At 38.6% G+C, this 16004-nt stretch overlaps 1 pseudogene; it reads left to right on the forward strand.

Annotated features, from left to right (window-relative positions):
- The first annotated feature begins 2961 nt into the window (after window positions 1-2961).
- Window positions 2962-16004, forward strand: part of LOC149218883 (gamma-tocopherol methyltransferase, chloroplastic-like) — a 30977-nt pseudogene continuing 17934 nt past the window's right edge.

Raw genomic sequence — 16004 nt, forward strand, 5'->3', positions numbered from 1 at the left:
AACTGCACTTCCTACTCTTTCTTCCCCACCTGTTCAAAATTGTTCAAATAGAAATCAATTTCGAAGACCTAACCGAGAGGAGGGAAGTAGATAGATCTGGAGCCCCTTGGATCTCGCTACGCCACATGCTTCCTTAATGAAATTATCAAGATGGATTTGGTAAAGCTTATAATTATTTATATAGTTAATGTAATATGACTTTCATTAAGAAGAGGAAACAAACTTTGGGGGATAGTGGAAATGTCATTATCTACGGGGTCGATCTCATTTATCTCGTCTTCACTCTCCCTTCCCTGCAATTAGCATCCTTCTCCTTTTTTTCTTTATCTACCAACACCAATAATACACTTGTTGTTAAGAAGTAACATTGGATGACTCAGGACGAGGGTTAGAGCTCATATGTTTATCTTGGGTTTCTCCTTGGGGTTTTTGAGCTTATGTATCTTGCTTTAAATTCTTCTTAAAAGTCCCAATAATATCCTTTCCCATCTATTCTTCATGAAACTTTAGCTTGCGAACACAATATTCTTCCTAAATTTTCTTTGAAGTGTCAAGTAGACATTCTGCACTGAGGCCTATTCCCGGAGGGAGATTGACAGGAACTACATTTGTCAAGGGACCTTTTTATTTTTGTCCCAAGCCACCCGAACCATTATGGCCCATGTTTGTAGCCAAGACATACCCTCTTCCATATGTAAACTATTTATCAGATTGATAAAAAGAGAATATTGAGCTCTCCCATGAGATTTTATTTGAAGATGAGAATGACAGTGAAATGTTCATTTTTAATTGTACACCTAAACAAGCTTAGAGACCCTTCCACCTCACTGGCTTAAAATCTGGACTCAAACCATGGAAGAATGTGACATTTTGAAGTGTGTCACTCTAGTCCCTTTGACAAGGAGTGACATAACACCTTTTGTGAAAGAGCAACAAGAGACTATCGCCTCTTCCCCCTTTGAAAGTGGTGAAACTTTTTAGAAAAAGGGTAAATGTCTAAAAACATCATGGAAAAAGGTTTCCAAAACATTTAAAGATGATTCCATTTTATTGAATCACTACTACAAGAGACTATCACCTCTTCCCCCTTTAAAAAAGGTGAAACTGTCTAGAAAAAAGAAATGTTTGAAAACATCCTGGAAAAAAGTTTCCAAAGCATTTAAAAATGATTCCATTCCATTGAATCACTACTACATGAATAGATTTTTAAGACATTTATTTAATTTCATCTTAAAATTTCATTTTGTCTCAACCATTTTTATTTATTAAATTTATCATAATCAAATCAGATAAAATTTAATTTTCAATATTACACCAAAAAACCTTATTTATTTAAGAATAAAAAAATATACACCAAAAGCATTATTTATTTAAGAATAAAAAATATATACAAGTTTGATGAAAAATAGCTAAAAGAAATCCATAATGTATCAAAAATATATGTGACAGGACCAATAACATTGATGAAGCTATTGGCCATATCTATTATAAACCATTCATGCAAATATATTGACCTTAATATCAATGAAACCTACATGAATCAAGGGCATATGTGTCCCCATGGAAGACATAGAGAGGAATTAGAAGATTTTTTTTTTTTTTTTTTCATATCAGCTTGTTAATACATACAGTGGCAATTTAAGAGCTATGCATCGCTATGGAAGACAATGAGAGGAATTAGAAGTTTTTTTTTTTTTTTTTCATATCAGCTTGTTAAAACATACCATGGCAATTTAATACCTCTTATTAAGACATTTTGTCTCCTACGTACTAGTCACCAAATAAATTTTCGAGTTGGACGATGCCATTTTTGTTCAAACCCTTGAGGATCTTTCAAGAATGGAAGAAGAACAATGGGTGGCGCAATTTTGTTCATACCCTGGATTTTTGAATTTTGGAGAAGGTTTCAGCAATTTTGTTCAAACCATGGATTTTTGAATTCTGGAGGAGGTTTCAACAATGGAGACCAGCATTTTTCTATGAGTTCCTATAACTCTGTTATCCTTCCACTGACACTGGCTCTCGACAATTATTGCCTTTGGTAGCGTGTTAAAAACACATGGAAACTTCTTCTATGTTTGAGGTTCCTGTAATAGCTAGTCCTCGTAACTCAATAGTTTTATGTTTAAGTTTTTCTGGGTATCAGAGCTCATGCTTTAAGCAAATGAACAGTGTTCTCAAGGATTCAGTCAATGTGGCTAAGACTCTCAATGAAGCCCAAATGGGCTCTTCCAATGTGTTTGAGGCTCCAAATGGATTTTCCACAAATCCTATTTTTCCCTTCTAGTTTAACAAAGGCAGGGAATTGTTGGGGTTTTGTGCAGGGAATGGGACACCTAACTGGATCTTGTGCGGCTCCTTGATTTCGCTATGGAACCCCAGACCCACATAAGGTTCAAGCAAGGCCTTTTCTTTCCACCGTCACTGAAAAAATGCCCCTCTCTCTCTAGGTTGTCGGCTTCTCCTCCAAGGCGGTGAAAGAGGTTGATAGACCTATTCCAGAAATTTTGGACTCAAGTAGCTGATGAGAAAGCTTCGATTGTTGGACATCCCCTTAGGAATCAAACATTTTCCTGAGCACAGGCAGCAAAAACCCCTTTGAGGCTACTGCAGCAAAGGTCGTTGATAAATCTATGGAAGAGGGAAAAAATTCCTGGAGCCTGTCGACCCGCCAAGCCTTGGGAAAGAACTTTTGACTATATCCATTTCTCGTAGCGGTAAGTCTCTATCTGACTCCAGTTCTCTTATCAAATTTTTGTCTTTGGAAGATTTGATGGTTATTGACCAATTTGAAATAAACTCAATCTCTCGATGCACTTATCTGAATTTGAACTTTATAATTCATCCACTCTTGACATAAATGTTTACAAACCCTTAGGTACCTATGAAAATCCAGTTATGATTTGTGTTTAGAAATGGTGGAGGACAATGGTGAGGTGAGCGTTGGTGAGCTATGTTCAGATGGATGTTGCGGAGTTCTACGATCAGCTCTCGTGTGGGTGGGAGGTTGATCGGGGAGATCATTTGCACCTCGGCTTCTATGACATCCCTCCTCCTCCCCACAATCTTCTCGATCACACAGCCGCCACTGTCAAATTTGCGGCCATTTCTGGTTAGAAATACCAAACCAATTTTCATATTATTGTTGTTTGGTTCGTTATATAACCGCCACTATGAGAATGGTCCGAGAGTGGTCCAAGAGGCTCTCAAATTTGTGGCCATTTCTGGTTAGAAATAGCAAACCAATTTTCATATTATTGTTGTTTGGTTCGTTACACAATTATTGATTTCATGTAGGTAGTTTGTTTTGATTTTGGTATATTTTTGGAATTTGCAATCAATGGGTTTAGGTTATTACATGAATGATGATTTGTTAATTTCATGAATATCTTGGAAGAGGAGAGGGGTCAATTGTTTCATGTAGGCAGTTTGTTTTGATTTTGGTATATTTTTGGAATTTGCAATCAATGGGTTTAGGTTATTACATGAATGATGAATGACTCTGTGTTAAATGGTTTGTTAATTTCATGAATATATTGGAAGAGGAGAGGGGTCAATTGTTTTGAATCCTTTTTTTTAATGATTAAGAGGGTCAATTGTTTCAATTTTTTGTTTTGTTTTGTTTTGTTTTGTTTTTTTGTTTTTTGTTTTTATGATTTCTAGACTCTGAAATATTTTTAAAATCTACAATCTACATAATTTTAGCTATGGTTCCACTAATTAAACCACCATTTTCCATTTTTTATTTACCCTTTTATAATTATCATATTCTGAAATATTCCCGAAATATACCATCTAATAAGTTTAAATATTGTTCCATTAATTAAACCACCACTTACCAGTTGTCCCAACTTTATATTTAATTCCATCAGTTTTGTAATAATTCAGTAATATTATGTTTGTTATTAGATGAGAATATTTACGTCGAATGTTTATTGTGTTGAAGATGAAAAGTTGAACCAGCCGAGGTGTGTGGTGGACGTGGGTTGTGAAATTTTCAATTTAGATTGGAATTAGTCTATCATGATTTCAATATTTTTTTAGATTCTTGCACTGAAACTAGAGTTTATTTTGTCCATGTTTGCACAAGCTGATTTTCAAGTAGCGGACGCATTAGACCAAGCTTTTCCATATGGGCACTTTGATCTAGTTTGGGCAATGGATGTGGGGAGAACATGCCAGATAAAGAAAAGGCGGGTTTAAGATTTATTTGTTGCTTTTATTCTTTCTATAAATTGACATGAGTCTAGTTTTAAACATAGTATTTCAAGAACATTTTATAGTACATATTATCTTATTTCAGACATAGGAAGTGATGTCTATGTTTAGATTTGTTTAACAGTTTATGAAAGAGCTAGTTTGAGTAGCCGCTCACGGTGGTTTTATAAGAATGACGACCTATTGCCACAGAGACCTATTGATGGGGGAGATCTCTCTGCAACCTAGTGAGCAGGTACATCAATAAGCAACTGTGATTTGCACTAGGACTAAAAGGCATTATGTCAATTCTTTTTGCATAGCTAAATCACTCAAAATATTAGAAGGCCACTTGGGTTGAGGGGTACTTTAGTTTAGTGACAATATACATGGTTACAACTAAGCCATGTTGATTGCAACTACCCTATGGGTCTACTTTGCCTGATGCATCAATTAAAACCCAATAAATATGAAGATCCAGTGGACATTATGGGGCTAGTACTAGATACAAATCTATTAGAAAACATTTTCCCACAATTTAGGAAGTCTAAACACCTTAAATTTGCATCCATGGCAAGCTACATAATATTTTCCAATTCAGAGAGAGACATGTTTAATTGTTTCGCTTTGACATCACAAATTTTGAATTGACATCAGGAGCCCTTGGACAACATTAGTCATGCATGTTGCCTTCTTGCTTGGTGTTCCACAGCTGACTATGTGAAGATGGCACAAGATTTGTCACTACATGTGAAGTCATAGTTTTGTTGTAAAATAAATCAAATATCACAGCTAATAATGAAATAGAGTACATTTAGTAATGCTCTGATTGATTTTGGATGTTTCCAACATAATATCAAAACTACAGTCTAGTAAAAAAATGTAGCTCCATTTTAGTCATCTATGAAAAATAAAATGAGTCCGACTCTCCGTAAATATGGTAAGGTTTCATTTACTCAAATCTACTATGATTCATGCTTTCTACTTTCCTTTCATTTCTTAGTGTGCCCACTTTTTATTTCTAAATAAGATAAGATAACAAAATAATTTCATTCATGTTTGGAAATTATAAAAAAAATAGAATTAAGTTACCTAAAGAACTCAATTTGTTGTTAGTTGATCTACGTACTCAATTAGAGCCATCTTTATGTATTATCTATATTGTCTAGAATATTTTGGAATTGAGCTAGCCAGACCAAAAGGGTCGTCCATACTGTGTGCTTCAAAACCAGTCTGGAGTACCAGATTTTCCACGAATCCATCCCTGGTGTCGAGATATACAAGGACCATGGCATAAGACATTTCCTTCGTCTCCAAGTATGATCTTTTGAAGTCAAGATAAGTCCTAAGGTCATCCCCTATACATGGAAAGACATCTTCCATCCAATGTTGAAGGGGAGGCTCAGGAGCCTGAACCATATTGGCCTTGCATCTATTTGTTCTCGCTTAATGTCAGAGAGGGTATTCCACCTTTTCAAATACATGGGGAAACGTCTTATGCCAAGGTCCTTACCTCTTTGGGAAATGTCTTATGCCAGGGTCCTTGTCAGAGCTAAGGTGAGGGCAAGGTATCCGAGAAAAATGAATATTCAAAAACATCTCACCAATAGTAATAAGAACACCTCAGCTCTATCCTTGCACTAGAGGAACCTTGATGCATCTTTCACATGTAAATAGGGATTTAGAGCACATCTTTCACTCATGGATATTTGCAGATGAATTGCCATTGGTAGATAGTCTTTAACACAAACCTTGGTTAAGGGCTTTGATAAAAGAGTTTTTACTATTCGAGTAAAAATACTTCTTTATACCTACCATGAGCATGTATCAATTATTTAAACTGAAGTCATAATATCACTTGAAGTCAATCAAGTGAATCGTCAAGAAAAAAATAAAAAAATAAAAAAATAAAATAAAATAAATGTGACTAATATTCTTTTAGCCATTCTTCTTATAGATTCCAACAGTTCATGCTCCTTGGCTTCATTTCTATTAGCATCACTCCAAAGTAAAGATTCTTTGTATTAGCGCTTAAAAATGTCCTTTATTCTGTTCCTATATTTTGTCTTCACTGTATTATCCTCCTAAGATCTTTGGTTGTGATGACGATGATCCAAGATCCCCTTGCCGATGATTACTAGTGATAAGAACACACACAAGGAAAGATAGAAACACATAATGTAAAGGAAGCACTCTATTCATTACTTCAAACTCTCAGAGAGGGATAATATAATATAAAAAACAACAGTGATTTCCATATTGGTTTCAGCTGGGTTTTCTTTGGTCAATAAAATATATTAAAATAATAGCTAAATTAACTGTTCAATTAAGGGCAGGATCTTGCTACCATGAATTCGAGAAGACATAGGTAACTAGGTATGAATAGGCTTCAAGGGTCATCATACATGGTTCTCTCAAAAATGTGTTTTTATCTTAAATGTTGAAAACATTTTTTTTAGTTTCATTGTCCTTGGTAGAAACTTTTCCTGATTTTAGTCTCTTTGACATTATAACTCTTAAACCTGAAAGTGAAACTTGCGCTGTCGATACACTTGGGATTTCAAATAACCATTGTGGTAAAAATAACTGGCTGGACACTAATGAAATCCTGCACTAAGATAGATTGTCTAGATCTACTGGTGAAGATGACATAAGGCCTACCCATTTGCCCGTACAGTCTATTTGTTGTTATTCGTTAACTGGACCATCCATGGCAACCCACTGTTTCCAATATTTTTTTCTTGAGATTGATTTCTAAAATGTCCAATGTCTGAAATCTCCAACATAGAATTGAAATGTTTCGTATTTTTCCTTTTTGTGGCCTTGAGAGTTCTAGCTCTATCCCAGTTCAGTGATCAGTCGAGTGAACAAATATTTAAATCATCGCCAACGATTCACTGAGCTATTGGTAAGGACTGGTACATTCAATCCCACAAATTTTTTATGCCAACAATTCATTTGAAGTCTACATAGCAAAAACCACATACTGTTCTAGCAATCAAAGTTGTCATTTGAAAACATCTAGCAAGCGGGCCTTACCCACTATCTAGAATGAAAGTTGTCAACGAAGGGGATAATGCACATGCTATCCACCCTTGTCATTCTACATTGAGAATCCCATCACTTAGATTTCCTACAAAAGAAGAATATTTGACCCAATGTTTATTGAGAGCTTGAATTCAATTTTTTGGGGTGCCTTCAACATTACAACACATAAGATGAATTACGATATAAGATGGGAAGTCATCACCTCATGGAGTTTAAAATTGTCACTTCTCTTGATCTCATCTCCCATGGAAACACCTAGTAAGGGAAATGGGGAAGACATGCCTACCATACAAACATGAGCAATGTCTTGGCAATTGGTAATTTGAGGATATTGGTTTTTCTTGTATACGTGGGTAGAATTCATGGATTCTGGGAAGATTTGCATGAGATTCTCATTTTTCCTTTATTTGTTTCCATAGAAGTAGTTTACTTGGATAAATGATTTGGTGAAAGGAAAGTGGAGCAAGCATCAATAAGTTAAGATAGATTCCTTTAGAATATGGATTTGTCCCAAGAGTTGCTAGCAAATTTCAAAGAGATTCCATGTCAGATTAACTTCAACACAAAGGTGAGAATTTGGCCTTGCAATATTTCTTTTGTTTTGTCCCCACTAACACTCGACCAATGGTTTAATGATTTTGTTAATACACGCTTGATGTTCCAAAATTCTTGGATACTCGATTCAAAGTAGATATCAGTGCTAAGACATGTAATCTGGTGAGAAGTCATTATGCCATGATAGAACATGAGTTGTAGCTCTTGCAATCATTAAATTTCCAAATAACAGTAGAACCCAAGTTGTTGTCTCTTCACAGTAAAAAAAACCAGACAAATATAGCCTTTCCAAGGCTCAAGAGGACTCAACCAGATGAGGCCCATTACGTGTATTGACAAATCTTGAAGTATCACAGCATGCTGCTCTTTGTGGAAACATGAAGCTCTCGAAGAGTATTTTTTTCCTTGACAAATATACTCTTCTTGTGGTTGTATTTAAAATGTGTGGAGTATGCAATAAGGGGGGAAACTAGTGCAATGTGGCATTAGTGATCATTGGGTTAACCATTGCCACTGCTAATTGATTTCTCAGTTCTGATGTTCATGTAGTTGTTGGGTTGAATAACCTTATAGTTGCAAATCATTCTCTTCCAAATGCTACTGAAATACACTCTCCTTTTATTTTCCAAGGAAATCGTTGCAGTGAAACCTCTCAGAACTTCCTTGTCTTTTGCAAATGTCACCCAGTATAAACCTGTTGGTGCTGATTACAGTGCCCAACCCAGTAGGGACATTGTGTGAGGCACACAATAGAGACAGCTAGTGCACGAGATCAACCCAGAGACACCTACATGAAGCTCAAGGCACTCCACTCAAACTAGCCTACCATGCTAACTAAAATATTCATGGTAAAATGGAATTTTTTAGGAGAGATGCCTGAGTGGGCATTTGTAATGTTGATCTTGAAATATATTATTTTGGGCACCTCCTTCATAAAGATAAACTATTTTAATTCACCATTACATTGCAGTGGATTCTAGAGTGTGTATATTTATGAGATAATTAACACCACTCATAGGAATTTGATGGTGTCAGGTTTCATGCCCTTGTAGATATCTGACAGTAAGCAGTGTTATCACAATTAAAATTCTAGCTCATTTAAAGCCCAAGTTGTTACAAATATATCACCTCAACCACTTGTTTGGTTTTGGTACAAGAGAAATCTTTATCTTGAAACATTATATAATAAAATGAAAGATTTTGCTGAAATGTTTTGTTGCAGTCAATAACAATTCCATCTCTCTGGCTTGTGGTATGTGGTATATCTTGAATTTTTTGATTCTAAATTGGATGCTTTTGCCAAAAATAACCTTGAAGGAGACATCAATGTAGTCTGACCTCTAAAACAAGGAAGCATTGTCGATTAACATGAAGTAACCAATTTTAGGCCAGCATAAGGCCTTGACTAGGGCATTGAATTTTGGGAGACTAAATGCATACACTTTTATTCAAGTTCAAGTGTTTACTTACCAGTGTACCTCAAGGCACTCCACTCAAACCTTGTGGGAAACCTCTGAGAACTTCCTTGTATTTTGTAGATGGCACCTAGTGTAAACCTATTGGTGCTAATACCAATAATAGTCATACGTATTTAAATGAGATTTTAGAACATTGTGTTTTAGATTTCAAGATCATTGAAATGATATTTATTTGTCATGAACCCCCTTTACTTTGATACCAGAATCTGAGAGACACACAAAGGTTGATCCTTTACCTTCAATAAGCATCTGGCAAATGGAAAACCCTGAACACTACTCTTTTTCAAACCCTCTTGATTGATGCCACAACGGCCGAGGAGACTTCACCTTTTGTAGCCTTTCCTACTTCTCTGTGAGACAGACAAAGCCCTAATACAAGGCCAAAGGCATGTCAACGAGCTCAAAAATAATATTATATATATGAGCTTAGATGCTAGTGTTGTGGGGAAAAATGCCTATGCAGGACGATCCTATCCACCTAAGGTGTGACAGTGCCTTAGCAACAAACAGAGGCAGCTATTCTGGTTTCTTCCTTTATGAAATGTGAAAGAGGAGAGATCAATGGACTTACCGGTGTCTTCCGTTTGTCCCTCAATCCAGATCCTCTTCTCTTTGGGTGTTCACAGCTACTTGCCTCCTCACTCGCCCAAGAGAACAACTACTTGATTCCTGCGAGATCACAAGAGAACAACTACTTGCGACAAGAGAACAGCTACTTGTGACAAGAGAAGAACACAACACAAAGGCAAATATTCATATTCATAAATGATTCAGGATTAGAAGTAAATCAAATACACTAATGCAATCATACATCAAAGATACATCAGTATATAGGAGAAAACCAAGATAGCTTTATTGATAAATAACAAGGTTCAGGAAGAGATACAACCGAGAGGGCTCCAATCCAGCATCTCCTTCCCAGCAGAATGGAATTCCTATCTTCACCTCCCTTCAAAGCATTAAGCACCCAATGATTCTAGTCTCAAACCAACAGCAATTCTTTGCAATAACAAAATTCCAGCCTCTGGATCTCATGGAGGAGAGATCCATATATAGATGTTTGGAGAGAGGATGAGTCAGCTTGAGATCTGACTAGTGTCCTCTCCCTCTGTTAGTTCTTGAGTCCACTTGGAGGTTCTTGCTTCCACTTGGAGATTTGGAACCTCTTACTCATCACCAGTCGAATTCCCTTAGGCAAGTGTCATTTTGGAAGCTTCCTGGGTTTTGACACCTTGAGGAATGAGCCTGCCACATGTCCAATCTCGCTCAGCGCAGGTAGCCAGTGTTGGAGTTGACATTCAGCGCAGGTAGCGAGTGGAGCCACTGACATTCAGCGCAGATGGTCAGTGGAGCAGTTGACATGATCCTGAATTGACTTGTTTTTGAGCAGTTTCAGGTGGAGAACTTCTGTGAATTGCTGTGGTTTGTTAGCCTTGTTCCTCTAGGGGTAGGAACAACATGTTTAGGGACTTTGGATCCCTTAGATTATGGACATTTCATGCTCAATGCTGTAAGGCACAAAAATGTCTATAACAGTTGCCCCCTAAAGTATGAGGCCGTTTATCGGGTGAAATGCTTTATCCAGGAGGGTCTGAAGTTCATCCATTTGCTGGGAGGAGACCTGTAATAAGATACAATACAATACATTATTTTTCATACTGCTTTCATGATCTAGCTGAGGCGGGCATTCCCATGCTCAGCTTTATAAATTCATTTCTGTACATAGAACAGACAATCGTCTGATGGTAGACTGATAATTTTGGTGAAATTATCATCCTTTGAGTAGGATGATCATCTGCTGCAATGATGTACATGTCAAATGTCTTTATATTTCCTGAATATATATCGCAGCCCGGATGGATGAAACTAGATCCGGGGTATTCAAACTCGTTCGATCTTCACTCTAAGTACAAGTCGATCCATGTGAGAATTGTTCTGAAGTCGAACATGGAAAGACATCGCTTGATTACCGGTCAATGATGTAAACCATTAACAAGCGCGAGAGGAATCACCGATAATGATAATGACCCTCAAGGTACTGCAGTACAATTCACGTGGTGTGAATAAAGGACTTGGCGTCGAACACCACGCAAAATCTTCTGGTCGAAGGTCATTGATGTATACCTCTCGCCGGAAGTGAGAAACTTGCCATTGAGGCATGCAAGCTTCAAAGTACTGAAGGGGTTGTTCCCAGATCAACTTCTTGGATAATGAGCTGATGTCGACAAGAAGCGATCTGTCAAAGGAGGGCCTTAATGAATCCCACATCAGTGACACGGAACGGAGCTAATGATTTTGATGGAGGTGAAAACGATCTGTGACATATGATTCAGGGTGGCGGTCATGAATGGATGAAGGATAATGTATGGCAGTGGATGGGACCCGGTTGACTCTTTCTAAACGACTTCTCTTGAACATATGGCGACACTGATGCGATGGATCGGTAACATTACCCCAATTATGGATGGTATGGCGAGACCATGGTGATGTGACCGGTGAATGAAACAACCCAACCCGATTGTGGTACGGATGAAAAGTGTCATGTTCAAGAGCGACCTGCTACCATCAAAGTTTTCTTTAGTTTCTCCCAATTTTTCCCCAGTCATTGCTGACCAGTACCTCTTTATTTTTGTCAAGCTTGAGGAGGATAACATATGCTTGTTCTATAACCTGCCCTTCGGGCAAGCCCATCGCTATGCTTTAACGAGCCTAGCGATAGTGAAACTCGTTCTCGTCTAAAGACAAGTTTGTCGCTATTTAGTGATTTTAACGAGTCTAACGACAAGGATAACTTGGTCCTTTTCATTTTTAGAGAGTCTGAAAAGGTACATAAAGTAACTCCAAAATTCCTTTTTCGTCATCTAATCCCTTAAGTCTGAAAAAGTATAAAACAATAGAGAAGGGATGAGTTTTCGATTGTTTTAACGAGCCGAACAAAACAAGCGCTCAATCTTTTTGTGCAATAATCCCTCAGGTCCAAAAAGATTAAAATCTAGAGGAGGGATAGCACTTCCGGTCGCTTTAACGAGCTGGAAGGCAAAAACTCGGCAACCTTTTCATATTTTACGAGTCAGTTGAAAAGAGCTTAAAGAAGACTCGTCTTTTGAGGAACGAGTGATGAACAGGGTTAGCAGTTGATTCTAGGTACAGGTTGGAATTTTCCAATCACGACAGTGTCACAAGGATGGCTAGGTGAAATCACTCTTCACAGCTGTTCCTCAAAATGGGTAAACAATCAAATGGAGGTGAATGATCGGCCAATGGAAAAGTGGAGGTGATGGTGCAAACACTACCAAGGCTTTAATGGCTGATAATTTACATTCACAATGGTTATTTACTGGGATAGGTTCATTTTTTAACGAGCTTGAACGCGGAAAAACACTGCTCAAACTTATGTTTATTTTTTAACGAGCATGAACTTTGTGCTAAAACTGCTCGAATCTTGCGTTTATCTTTTAACGAGCATGAACTTTGTGCTAAAACTGCTCGAATCTTGCGTTTATTTTTTAACGAGCATGAACTGTGTGCTAAAACTGCTCGATAAGTTTGCATGCCCCCAGCATAATAACGCAAATCGAGGTGCATGCCCCCCAAGCTTCATTGCATTCAACTCGGTGGTTGGAATGAAGGTTTACCTTTGAGACTCGGAAAGGGGATTTGTTTCATTTTTTAATGAGGTTGACACAGTAAAAGAACTATCCTCATGACTCCTTGTTTCATTTTTTAACGAGGTTGACACGAGATAAGAACCGTCCTCGGAGCCCACTGTATTTACCGTATTTCTATTAGGGCGATGATCCACGCTGACAAAATGTTTAGGAATCTTCCGAATCCATTAGATATAGAAGATTTCAATTTGTAGGTTTCCACTCTGGCCACTTCCGCCAGATTACTTGCAGGCGGTAGGGCAAAAGTACCCATTAAGGCAGGGTCTTTTAGGAGACCTACTCCAATATTTTGAAGCGAATGATTGCTTCCATGGATCATTGGAATGCTTCCCGTAACTTGTGAACTGTCGGGGAGGAAAGTTTGTTGGTCGACGACTGTAATTCCTCCTTGAAAGGGAAATGCAATATTCCTGAAGTAGGTCGACTCAACTGCGGCCATGGCATATATCCAGGGCCTTCCCAGTAGGATGTTGTAATCGAGGTTTCCATCAATTACTTCAACATCAATTCCTACTATTTTGCCTTCTAGTTCAACTTGCAAGTTACTTAAAATCCCGTATGGAGTGTATGATCGTCCATCAAATGCTTTTAATGTCGTTGACGATCTCGACAAGGGTGGTGAGCCTAAATTCTTCCAGCAACTCATCGACATAATACACGTAGATGCCCCCTCATCAATAATTGTTCGACGAACAGTTTTGTTGAGGGCTTTCACTTGAATACGGAAAGCTAGTTGAGCTGGTAACTGAGGGTCATATCCTTTATGATCAAAGGCCACAAGATTGGAGTCCATTGGGTCAATTTCTCCCATTGCTGATAATAAAGCTTGCTCTTGGGAGAGGCAATTTTGCGGTACCTCAAGCGTCGACATAGCGGACGGCGATTGGGCTAGGTCCTCTATTATATTATAATTCTGTGCTATTTTTGCACGAGGATTAAATGTCGACTTGTACACTACTCCCTTTGGCGACTTTATCATTTGTTCAGGAATGGTGGGTGGCACAACTTTGGTCAAAGTTGTTGTCGAACTACTAGGTTGTTCATTAGCCTTGTTATTCGACACCTGTGGATTCCCGTAATCTTTATTCCTTGCCAAAGCATCATTTTGCTACTTTGAGATAGACAACATAAGCACTTGGGATTGGGAAGCATTTTGATTAGCAACCAGTTTGGTACCCGGGCTTGGAAACGGATCAGTCAATATTGCTGAGGTTTTTGAACTCTTAAAGAGTTTCTTAACTTCAGCTATATGTGGACAATCTCTCATCCAATGATCCTCATCGCATATATGACACCCCGCAGGGGTTTTCCTTTTTCTCCCTTTCTTTTTCTTCTTGCCCCCTGGTTGCTTCTGTTGTTTGCCCTTGTCGGTCGACGCGGCATTTACTTCCGAGGCAAGAAGTTCCTCATTTACATTTTGACTGGAAACCTTACGGGCCCTTTTAGATGTAGCCTTTGTCGATTTCGTGTCTGTCGTGCCAATCACGCCATCGATGGCATGAGAGTCATTGTTTGATTTAGGAGGAGGAGGAATTGAGAATTCCGGTCTAGGGGCGTCAGGTATTTTGTCGTAGAGCGTGCCAGACTGAGTATAGACCAAATCCAGATATTGCGCACGAGCGATGACTTGCTCTTCCGTTACGACTCCCCCCTTTGCCACATCTTCCGTGATTGTAGGAAGTAAGGATTTGATAAACCATTCAGCTAATAGCTGATCGGGAACGTATGTTTTTACCATCCTACGATGACGTCGCCACTCATGTATATGATCAGATATGTGAGTGGCCGTTGTCTGTTTGAAGTTGGTTAGGAGTTCCGTTCCCGTTTCATACCTTATCGGTAATTGAAAATGGGTTAAGAAAGTCGTGGCTAAGGTACTGAAGTTGTTGAACGAAGCTCTAGGCAATTCAATATACCATTTTGCCGCTGGACCAATTAACGTCCTCTGAAAAAGGCGAAGCCTAATCGAATCATCGTTTAGGGTGTTTGATGAACACCACAGGTGAAATGTCATCACATGATTCGACGGATCTTCACCCGGATTTCCATTAAATTTAGGAATATCTGACGGAAGTTTATGCGGAATCGCTGGCCACCAAGGGGCATAAGGAATTGGATCATTCGTCAGCCGGTTTAGATATGGTAATTCTAGAGTTGCTACAAAGGGCAACTGTTGATTCAGGTTAGGCGAAGCATACCCAAGATAAGATGGAATCGCCTGGGCAGTGGGTCTTTGCATACCAGCATAATGTATTTGATGCTGGCAACTTTGACAAGGTTGATGGGCATAACCATTATAATATGGTTGTTGATTACCGCTTTGGAAATGTGATTGCCCATTACTTACAAAGACTTGTTGCTCAGGTCCTTGATATGATTGCTGGAATGGGGGTTGTTGAGTTTGAACCAGCTCTGGTTGTTGAACCATTTGCGGTTGACCAATACTGGATGATTGACCAAGATGAGGGGTCACAGTACTTGTTTGATCCTGAGTTGCTCCAGATAAGGAGGCACTAACCTGAGGTTGTGATTGCGTCGTTGAGACAAGAGGCTGTTGTATTTCAACCTGAGGCTGTTGGGGTTGACATACCACAGGTAGCGCTTGTACTTGTGACACAGTAACCATAGCAGGTATAGTGGGAATATTCGACACAGGGTGGACTAGTTGCATTGAATATACAACCCTTGGTTGCTGAGGCAGTATTGGTACCCAACCGCTGGATGTAATTCCAGTTTGACCTGAACTTTGTTGTAAACTCCCATATGGTTGTTCTCCGGGAGGGAACAATGAAAAGGCATACTGCCCTCCATATGGTGGCAATCCAGTACTTAAAGGGCAGATTGGCCTTTGAAGACACATTGGATCAATTTGTTGAGTTTCAACATAAGAAATACCAGATGATAATCCGGATGAAGAAATAGGAACTAACCATGTCGTCGAAGCAATCCCTGATGGGACTCCGGCTTGCTGTTGATAACTTGCCGGGACAGATGGTATACCATCGAACATTGTTGGGGTAGCAGCAGGAGGCTCTGCTGCTGCTGTGTCGGATGACAC

Source organism: Pinus tabuliformis, chromosome Q (assembly GCF_031772625.1).
Source record: "Pinus tabuliformis cultivar Carrire ecotype Pingquan chromosome Q, CPIR1, whole genome shotgun sequence".
In the NCBI taxonomy this organism is placed as follows: domain Eukaryota; kingdom Viridiplantae; phylum Streptophyta; class Pinopsida; order Pinales; family Pinaceae; genus Pinus; species Pinus tabuliformis.